Consider the following 11,396-nt stretch of genomic DNA (forward strand, 5'->3'; position numbering starts at 1 on the left):
AATACATAGATAACAAGTATGGCTTCTTCAAGGATTTTTTTTAAGGTTTAGTTACTCTGCAGGTCCCTATAGTTTCACCGAATTTTCAATTAAGTCCCTATACTTTTTTTTTTCAATTAGGTCCCTATACATTATTTTTTTTCAATTTAGTCTCCGTTAATGTTAAACGTAAAAAAAAAGTTAGTGAATTATGAAATTACTTGTATATCTTTAGGAACCCAATTGAAAAAAAAAATATAAGAACCTAATTGAAAAATCGATAAAACTATAAATATTCAATGAAAGATATTCCTATAATCCTATTCAATGATTCTAAGACATTAAAGATATTTCTATGATCCCTTTTATTTTGTCACTATCATTCTTTTGCGTATTTATATACAAATTGTACCAAAAATATATTTTTTTTTTTACTTTCAAAATACCTTATCTTAAGAACATACCAAAAAAAATGGATAAAATGAAACAGAAATAATAGTAATAAGTATATATAAAATTCAATTTCCACCATTCAAGTAATCATTATGATTATGTAATATTTTATATTTATATGGATTCATGGAATATAGTTTGTATCTTTATCCTATCATGGTACGCCATAGAAAACCATAAGACTATGTAATTTGTGTTATTGAAATTTGAAATCTAAAAACAAAAATCATAGAAAACATTTCGGTGTAATACAAATAATCTAAAAATCAGTTCTTGTGTTGCAACCTCCCACTCTCTGAACCAACATAGGGATCAACAACAACATTGATAAGGCTGATTCTTATGCGACTCATCAAGAGGCTGGCTCGTGGTAAATGTAACAGTTCTAACATGTTTTGCCTCGGATGAGTTTTTTAACGACAGACGGCATACCGGGCAAGTGGATTGTTTCCTCAGCCATATGTCAATGCAAGAAAGATGAAATGTGTGATCACATTTCGGCATGATGCGTAACACTTTTCTTTTTCTGTAATCTGCCAAACATATGACACACCCATAGAAATAATACGAATTAGTTATCCATTCATTGACTCCTTGGTTGAATTTATTTTGAATCCATGAAGTGCTTTTTTAAAAAAATGATGTTAAGATAATTACAATATCTAGAAAATACTAGAAGTTACAATACGAGGTTAGGAACATATGAGATGTAAGTTGTGCATGAACTGAAACTGAGAGACCAAATTTAACTATGTATCTTCAATAGCATAGAAGGCCTCTTGGTTCAATTTCAAAATGGGATTGCATCAAGCATAACAGGCTCGGATTCAGGGTCATTAGCATGATGTTCTGGCTATCATAAACAATAAAAAATTAAAATCTAAATCACCAACTGATAAACAAGTAAAATAAACAAAACCACAACTTAAGTATAAATTAAACTACTAATTAGGCAAAGAATAATATCATCAACTTGAATTATATGATATATGCAGATTCATGAACCTGAAGTATATGATATATGGAATATTGATCTGTAAAAAAATCTCAACCACGTACTCATCTTACAAAAGAATAAAATAAAAGGGCAGTATATACATTGTTCAATACCTATATACCAATTCTACATCTGATTGAAATTTATTGCCAAGTCACAGATTTATTCTAGAAAAAAGATACAACATTTGCATCATTACAACAATCTAAGAACCATGACCAAATAATACATAGTATAGAACTAATTTTCACAAAAATTTGAGCAAAATATCAAAAACTCAAACTCATGTTCACAAATCACAACTCAAAAAAAAAGTTTAATTAATCAGCTCAGGAAAAGAGAGGGGTTTAAAGAGGTGAAATTTTTACCTTTTCTATGTCAATCTTGGATTCAATCTCATACATCATGCGAGATTCAATACTCCCTCTTATCTTTCCACAATTGATTTTTGTGCGCATAAAAACAATAAAAGTGCCACTCATCCCAAACCCAATGACCGTGGTAACCAAATTGGTACCTGAACCCATCATCTCCAATCACCATTTTTCTTTCAAATTTTAACACAAGAAGAAGAAGAAGCGCACGCCGAGTGGCGAATAGGCTTCGACGGCGAGGTGAGGCGAGGCACTTCGAGTGGCAGACAAGACCGACGGAGGAGAAATACACTGCACACACGACTCTCAGAGAGTAAATTAGGAGCCGGTTAGGGGTTTTTTTTTTTCTTTTGGGACAAATTTCAAGGGTGTTTTGGGTATTTTAGAAAAATAGAAACATGTCCAATTAGCATATCTAATCCAAACAAGAGAATATTATTTTTTTAAATAGAATATTCTCACAGTAGGGACTTAATTGAAAAAAAAATTAATGTATAAGGACCCAATTGAAAAGAAAAAAGTATAGGGACTTAATTAAAAATTTGGTGAAACTATAGAGACCTGCAGAGTATTTAAACCTTTTTTTAATTAAAAATTAAAAAAATAAGTCATATTTAGCAATAAGAACCATTATCATCGGCTCCAGAAATACACAGGTACACTGGAATAAGCCATATTTAACAAGGATTTTTTTAATTATAAGTCGTATTTTATTTTGAATAAATTTATATTTTTTTAAATTTATTTCAAAATAAAATACGACTTATAATTAAAAAATTCTTGTTAAACATGGCTTATTCCGGTGTTCTTGTATATTTTTGGAAATGATGATAATGGTTATCATTGTTAAATATGGCTTATTTTTTTAATTTATAATTAAAAAAATTCTTAAAGAAGTTATGCTCGTTGTCTGTGTATTTTTGTATACTTCTTATAGATTTATATACTATTTGGAGATGATGATAATAGATTAAAATGGCATGGGTTTAAAATATTTGAAAGATGATTAACAGAGATAAGGCGAACTCTATAATTTTTATAAAGTTTACAGGAATATAACAAACTTGCTCTAAATAAAAAAAAAATCGTATTTAAAAAATTAAAATTTAAAAATAATGTTTGAAAAAATATAAATTTTTTTTATTTTATTTCTAAAAAAAATCCAAGACTAAGCAGCAGAATGTGTGAAATTATAAATTAGTCAATTACCTCATTTATCCAAGTTGGTAAAAATATAAATATGTAAAAAATTGAAGCACGCTGGCGTTAGTGCGTGGTGTCAAAATTTCTGAAAGAGAGAGGAAGAAAGAGAAATAGTACAAAAGGACAAGAGTACAAAAGGGTCAACACTTGGATTAATAGAAGCATAACGAAGAGTGTCCACCAGATAACCACGACAAAAATCAGCTTACCAAACAATCATGAGTTTTAGCATCAGCCTCTTTCAAAAGATCCCCATCATTCGTGTACTTTCTCATAACAATTTTTTTTTTTTTTTTGGGTATACTCTCATTACAATTTTTTAATAATAACTCTTTTTCTTCCCCAATCCCTATATAGGCAAAAAATATTCTATTAAAGCCCATGAGTTAGAGGTGATATATATTTTTTTATAGTATTTTTAATTTGATTGGTCAAAAATTAATTTATCATAGTGTTTCGAATAAAAGAAAATATAATCGATAAAGCGATTAAGGTTATAATCGACTTCATGGGATAACGGTAAATACTGCAACAACCATGTCATTTGATTCTGTAACTATCGAATTTCGACAATAATGAGCACTAAATACTGAAAAAACAACAGCTTTAAAAGGCAAAGACTAAAAGAGAGAAGCAACCAACAGGTAAACATACGAGAAACTCACTTTACTACCTAGCACACTACTGACTTTAGCATTAGAGTGTCTTGCAGGTTATCCTTTCGACCTGGTTCTGTACTTGACGAAGTTGGGATCTCCTGTCTCCACCTTTTCAGATCGTGACCTCGCTTTGAGCACAAACATTTGGCGGCGTCTGTGGGATCCCGCTTTAGTAAGAATCATGGCTGAACGATGGATTCAATCTACCATTAATTTAAAAACCTCGTTGAAAAGCCAACAACGGGTGGATGGACATGAGACAAACGTCACACCAAGTCACGAGGAAGTCCCACTTGGTTACGAGAACCCTGAACCTATAAACCTAGAACCGTCATTTCGCTGCCTGGGAGATGACTATCATCATGCCATGCAAGAAATGTGATACAGGATGCAAAAATTGGAATGCTATCAATTAAAGCTTCAACAACAGTTGGTTGAGTGTTTATTATCCAGGCGGTCCCGTTCTCAAAGTCGCCCTGCCAGAGAACAGGAGGAACCTCATCCCAGAACTCATGAACAAAAGCGCAAACTCCATAGGGCTTCACCTTCTCCCCCACGTCATAGAGACGAAAGAAGGTCACCCTGACGGCACGACGATTCCTGGGCAGGAGAAGAATCACGATCTACCTAGTTTAAAAGGAGGCGGACTCCGCAAATGAGTCCAACACCTAAAAGGCATAGGGAGTCCCGAGAACACGTCATCATGGGTCAAACCCCATTTGCCTCTCATGTTCTTCAAGTTTGATTGCCAAAGCATTTTGACAAGCCAACGGACTTAAAGTATGACGGAAAGACGGATCCCCAAGAGCATATCGATACCTTTAAGGCTAGGATGAACCTAGAAGGGGTTGAAGATGCAATTCGATATAAAGCCTTTCCGATAACATTGTCAGAACCAGCCATGATGTGGTATAATATATTACCTTCTGGATAGATCCTCTCCTTTGTTGACAACAAGGTCAAATTTCTGGCTCACTTTACCACCAAAGGACTCAGGCAAAACACCCAATTTTCTTATTGGGAGTAGAACAAAGGGTGGGTGAGAGCATTCGAGACTACTTGAGTCAGTTCAACAAAGCACTTTTAGAGGTGAACATGCGAACTCTCGAAGTCGTGTGCTTGTGCTTGATTGCTGGATTATTGGAAGGAGACTTCCATAGGCACCTAACTTCCAAGGACGTAAAATCCATGGAAGAAATCCAACAGATCGCTGTGGAGTACATGTGAGATGAGGATGTGTCAAAGGTAGTTTCTACCAAAAGAAAGAACTCAGCATCTCTCCTAAAAGGCGGGAGCTCGGGACAATCCTCAACCCCAAAACTTTTATTTCCTCGAGTTGGAAAGTTCAACTCCTACACTCCCCTAGTGGCCTTACTTGCCGAAAGCAGGCTAGATTCAACCAAGAATCTCATTGAATAAATCTCAGTATTGACAAGTCTCATAGTCACAAGACTGAGGATTGTATTGATCTGAAAGATACTTTGGAGCAATCAATCCAAGATGGAAAGCTTCCTAAATTCGTTCAACACGTACGACCGCCAAAATGGTGTAATAAGGACAAAGATTGGGAAAACAAAAACCCAAGGAGCTCCAGACCTCCAGAGAATACGGAAGATACAGCTCAGGTCGTGGTCAACATGGTAGTTGGAAGAAATGGGTTGCCAAGATCCAACAACGCTGTAAAAAGGAACATTAAAGCCGCAACCTCGGAAGTTCTCAAGGTAACAAGTGTTCCAACAGTTCAATTCACAGCAAAAGACTTTCAGATCGGCATGTCGAATGAGGACGAACCCCTAGTCATCACGGCCAGATTAGAAAATGGCATTGTAAAGAGGATCTTCATCGATAACAGCACGGAATCAAACCTTCTACTTAGAAATGCATTCGATACCCTGGGGTTGAAGGATTGATGATTGGACTTTTGACGGTTTAGAATTCACAAATGAAGGCTCGTTGCAATATAGTTTCTAAACCAACAATAATCTTTTCATGCAAAAATTTGTTTGTCACAAGTAACAAACCCCTAAAATTTATAAACTGAAGTATTGAACCTTGGGTCGTTTTCCCTAGGAATTACAAACAAGTGTTCTTGTTATTGGTTTTGAGTTGTATATTTTGGGGTTTTGGATAAGAAACATGAAAAGTAAATGGAAATGAAATTCAAATAACAAAAGGTATTGGCAAGGTGTGGTGGTTAAGGATCTCTATCCCTATCACTAACCACAACATGAGAATTGGCAAGGATCAACCACATTAAGTCATCCTCTAACTAATAAAGGAAAGTTAAATGAGCTATGTCAATCCAAGTCCATAAGTCCTAGTTCTCCACCAATTCAATTAGTGAGATCTAGAGTTAATGGCTCCCAATCGTCAATCACTTGGACATTAGTAACTCAAGAGTTCCTAAGTTATCTTCCCAAGGCAAGAGCATTAAAATCTACTCTAACATCTTCTCAAGCATTTTGACAAACACTTGGAAGGCAAAAGAATAAAGCATAGTAAATCAACAACAAGAGTAAAATCTAACAACAACTAATTGCAAAGAATTAACAACAACAACTAAAAGAAGCACAATTATTATGAATTACCTCTAATTGAATTGAAGGAGTAGAGAAAGAACAAGAGTAGATCTACAACAAAATATAGAAGCAACATAAAGGAAATTACAACAAAAGAATAGAAGAAGATGATTGCAACAACAAAGAATTAAGAAGTAAAAGTAGAGGGAAGCATGAATGAAAACCTAGATCTAAGAACTAATCCTAATCCTAATTCCTAATCCTAGAGAGAAGAGAGAGCTTCTCTCTCTAGAAACTAACTAAAACTAATCCTAATGTGTGTAAATGATGCTAAGTGTTGATTCCCTTCAATCCTTGGTCCTTTAAATGCATTTTGGTGCCAAAGTTGGTTGCAAATTGGGCCCCATAGCTCTCAGAAATCGCTGGGCACATTTTCTATTAAAAAATCACGTGCGCCCACGGCGTGTACGCGTACAGTGCGCGTGCGCGTCCCTTGCATTTTCGCGATCCACGCGTGCGCGTACAGTGCGCGTGCGCGTGGATGATATTTCTCAAATCTTTGGCTTTTTCATGATTTCTCCACTTTGCATGCTTTTCTCTTCACTCCTTTGATCCATTCCTAGCATTTTCAACCTGAAATCACTTAACAAAACAAATCAAGGCATCCAGTGGAATCAAAGGTGAATTAAATTTGGCTAATTAAAGACCTAGAAAGCATGTTTTCTCACTTAAGCACAAATTAGGAGACAATCATGAAACCATGCTATTTCATTGAATAAATGTGGGTAAAAGGTGATAAAACCCCCTAAAATCAATACAAGATAAACCCTAAATATGAGGTTTATCAAGGATCAGCACCTAAAATCCCATCTTCTGGGAGTTGTTGGCTTGGGAGATCATTATATCAAACCAGATGGAGTCGTGGACCTCTTCTTTACCCTAGGGGAAGGCATGAACATAAGGACAGTACAATGCAAGTTTGTTATCCTTCAAAATTCTACAACCTACAATGTCATTTTGGGGAGGAGGATACTTACTGATTTGTGCACGTTCATCTCGACCAAGTTTTTGGTCATGAAGTTTCTTATAGCGGAAAATCGGGGTGCAATGATTCGAGGAGATTGGGTCTTTACAGTCAAGTGTAGCAAAGCTGGTCTCACACTCTGAGATAAGGCCAAAGAATCGACTGGAGTTTCCTTGTTGACTTAGACACCCAAATTCAAGAGAACCCAAGGCCAGAGCCTAACGGAGAGCTTGAAAAATTTTCAAATTGGGGACAATCCAGAGAAATACACCATGATTAATAAAGAACTACCTTACCCCCCTGAAATTGGAGCTTCAGAATTTCTTGAGAGGTAATGTGGACTTATTCGCTTGGGAACCTACCGATATGTCGGGAATAGACCCTGCATTCATGTCCCGTCAACTGGCTATTGACCCCGCCTTCAAGCCGGTTGCGCAGCAATGTTAAAAGATGTAACCTGACCGAGCAGCCGAGGTCAAAATCCAAGTCCAGGGATTATTGGATGCCGGGTTCATCCAAAAGTTGACTTATTCCACTTGATTGTCCATTGTGGTGATGGTGAAAAATCTAATGGGAAGTGGTGAATGTGTGTAGACTACACAGATAACATGATTGACTCCTCCTCGGGATCGGATTCTAAGCTTCTTGGATACTTATAGTGGTTATAACCAAATCCCAATGCACAAAGCTGATGAGGAGAAAACAATTTTTATTACCCCTTATGGAATTTACTATTATACTGTAATGTCTTTTGGTTTAAAAATGTAGGGGCAACATACCAAAGGCTAATGGCAAAGGTTTTCAAGTAACAGATCGAGAATAATATGGAAGTATACATTGATGATATGTTGATCAAAACTAATGAAGACTCCGATCTGATTAAAGACCTCAAAAAAGTATTTAACTATCTTCGACTTCACAGGATGAGGTTGAACCCAGCAAAGTGTGCCTTCGGAGTTTGGAGAGGTAAAGTCTTAGGGTTTATGGTTACCTAAAGAGGCATAGAGGCCAATCCTGAAAAGTACTAGGCAATCTTAGACATGTCGAGTCCTCGGAATCTCAAAGAGGTTCAAAGGCTAACAGGTCGGTTGGCTGCCCTATCAAGGTTCTTGGGAGCCTTTGCCATTAAAACCAAACTATTTTTTAATTTAATGAAAAAAGATATTGACTTTGCTTGAACAGAAGAATTTGAGGCTGCTTTTCAGCATTTTAAAAACTTACTCTCATCTCTTCCTATTTTGGCAAAATCCAAGCACGGCCAGCCTCTATATCTATATTTATCCGTGACTAAGGAGACCCTGGCCTCAGCCTTGGTCTTAGAAGATCAGGATAAGCATCAACATCCAGTGTATTTTGTAAGCAAAGTTCTTCAAGGACTCAAGCTACGTTACTCAAAAATTGAAAAACTTGCTTTTACATTACCTACATCGACACGTCGGCTACACCAATATTTTCAAAGCTACTTAATAACTGTGATAACTGACCAACCGATCAAGAGGGTTTTGCAAAATTCTGACTTCTCAGATGATGAACTGATCTATTGAATTGTCCCAATTTGATGTGCGTTATGAACCACGTTCAGCCATCATGACTCAAGAGATGGTCGACCTGCTGGCTGAGATGACACGCCCAGATTTTGACATAACAATATGGGAGCTTCATATGGATGGAGCTTCAAATGTCCGATATAGGGGAGCATGCATCATCTTAACCAAAGGAGAAGACGTGGTGGTTGAGGCTTTCATAACATTTGACTTCCCTATTTCGAACAACCAAGTTAAGTATGAGGCTTTACTTGTAGGATTGGCACTAGCTCGGAACTAGCTCGGGATGTTGTAGCGATGGAGGTAACCGTGTATAAAGATTCGCAACTAGTAACCTCTCAAGTTAATGAGGAGTACCAAACACGAGACCCATTATTACAGTAGTACTTGAAAAAAGTACAACAATAGGTATTGCCTTTCGATTCTTTTTTAATCAAACACATACCTAGAGAACAAAATACTTGTGCCAATGTGTTATCCAAGCTTGCAATCACGAAGCTTGGTTCGGATAATCGTAGTTTGATACAGGAGGAGCTTACAGAGGCCATTGTGATGAAACTCGATGTTCTGACATTGTGTTCATCCACTATCAACACATGGATGAACCTAATTTGTGAATATATATAGCACAGAACATTACCCAGTGAACCCAAGGAAGCGAGAAAATTATGGCTTAAATAAGCCAAATACACTATGATAAATGGTCAATTGTATAAAAGGGGCGTGTCCCAACCACTATTGAAATGCCTAAATGACCAACAAACGATATATGTATTGCAAAAAGTGCATGAAGGCTGTTGTGGACATCACTTAGGGAAAAATCGCTGTCACAGAAAGCCGTTAGAGCCGGATACTACTGGCCGAAACTCATCAAAGACGCCATAGAATACGTGAAAAAATGTCATAAGTGTCAACAATACAGCAATCTCCATCAAGCGCCTCCCTATGAGCTCGTATCCGTCATCCCGACGCGGTTGTTTGCAAAGTGGGGAATGGACTTGTTAGGATCTTTCTCACAAGGACGCGGACAGGTAAAATATCTTATAGTTGCTATAGATTATTTTACCAAGTAGATCAAAGTTGCACCATTGTCTAGCATCAGCTCCGCTCAATGCCAGAAATTCGTCTGGAAAGAAATCATAGTGAGGTTTGGAATTCCCGAGTTCATTCTCACAGATAATGGGACCTAGTTCACAGACTTGAGATTCCGAAAATTATTGTCTGGCCTCGGGATCCGACAGATATTTGCCTCAGGTGGAACATCCACAGGCGATTGGGCAAGCTGAAGCTGCGAACAAGGTAATCTTAAATGGACTAAAATAGAGACTAGATGAACATCTTGGTTCTTGGGCTGACGATGTATGGTTAGTAATGTGGTCATACCAAACTACAGTACACTCCAGCACCAATAAAACTCCTTTCAGGCTCACTTACGGTGAAGAAGTGGTAATCCTAGAGAAACTCAGAGAGCCAAGCCCGAGAATGCTTCTAGGGACATCAATAACCCATGAAAGCTTGGATTTAATTGACAAAATAAGAGGTATGGCTAACCTAATGGAGCAAGATATGAAGCAAATGGTAGCTAAAAGAGATAACATAAAAGTCCGACCCAAGAGTTTTCAAGCAGGGGACTTGGTTCTAAGGCAAGCTGATGCTGGGGTACCGAAAACACGGGATAAGCTGGCTCCAACCTGGAAAGGACCCTTTAGAGTAAAGAAAACGTTGGGAAAAGGAGCATACAAGTTGAAGACCTTGGATGACACCGAGATACCAAGAACCTGGAATGCAACCCATTCAGAAAGGTACTTTTCTTAGATGATAGCACATTTGAGTAACTTTTTTTACTTTGCAATCACTTGCTTAAATATTTGAATTGTTTAAAAGTCTTTTACATCTTACTACGAATTCGATGATTACGCAAGAACAAATGTCACTTCATTCGTTTAAAATCAAAATCGAACTAGAAGTAAAGTTTGAAGCAAAACGATTTTACGAAGAAAAAGACATACCATAGTACAAAATAAAACACTAAGCATTCAATAAGTTAATCCTGGACTTGAGGGGAATAAACAAATGTTAAGTCTCGAAAAAAATGGAAAAGTTACTGCAAAAGTGTCACAAATACCGAGGTACCAACCTCAAAACACTTAGAAAATAAGTAAAAAAATTGTATGTAAATTAAACATGGAAACAATTTTTCCATCAACAACCTTTTTGAAGGCATCGACTTCGGAGACGTCCAAGTCGAGAGCCTTCAGTTTGATCTGATCTAAAACATTTTTCTCGACGTCAAAAATGTCGTCAATAGCAGCTTGCTCAGATTTCCTGATAGAAAGATCAAGTTCTTCAATCTTTTTCATCAACGCGAAAACCTGCTTCTTCGAGGTTGCCTCCCTCAAATCAGAAGCAGCTTGAGCTGACTTCAAAGTCTTTACCTCATTCTCCAGGGAAGTTTGCTTGGCCTGAAGAGCAGTAACCGAGCTATTGAGATCCTTAATTTGGTTGGTGGCCTCAGCAATCATCTTGTCCTTGGAAAGGAATTCCGAGCAGAGACTCATGATCTCCACCTCTGCGTCCCAGACATAAGTTGCAGAACGCAGGAGCATCTTTTGGACCTGAGGAAGAGTATCCTCTAGAGGCATAT

The 11,396-nt window shown here is 37.1% G+C and overlaps 1 pseudogene; it reads right to left on the reverse strand.

Moving 5' to 3' along the window:
• Positions 1-744: 744 nt before the first annotated feature.
• On the reverse strand, positions 745-1,959 carry LOC112778025 (RING-H2 finger protein ATL46-like; annotated as a pseudogene).
• Positions 1,960-11,396: the final 9,437 nt, after the last annotated feature.

This window comes from Arachis hypogaea, chromosome 19 (assembly GCF_003086295.3).
Source record: "Arachis hypogaea cultivar Tifrunner chromosome 19, arahy.Tifrunner.gnm2.J5K5, whole genome shotgun sequence".
Classification (NCBI taxonomy): Eukaryota; Viridiplantae; Streptophyta; class Magnoliopsida; order Fabales; family Fabaceae; genus Arachis; species Arachis hypogaea.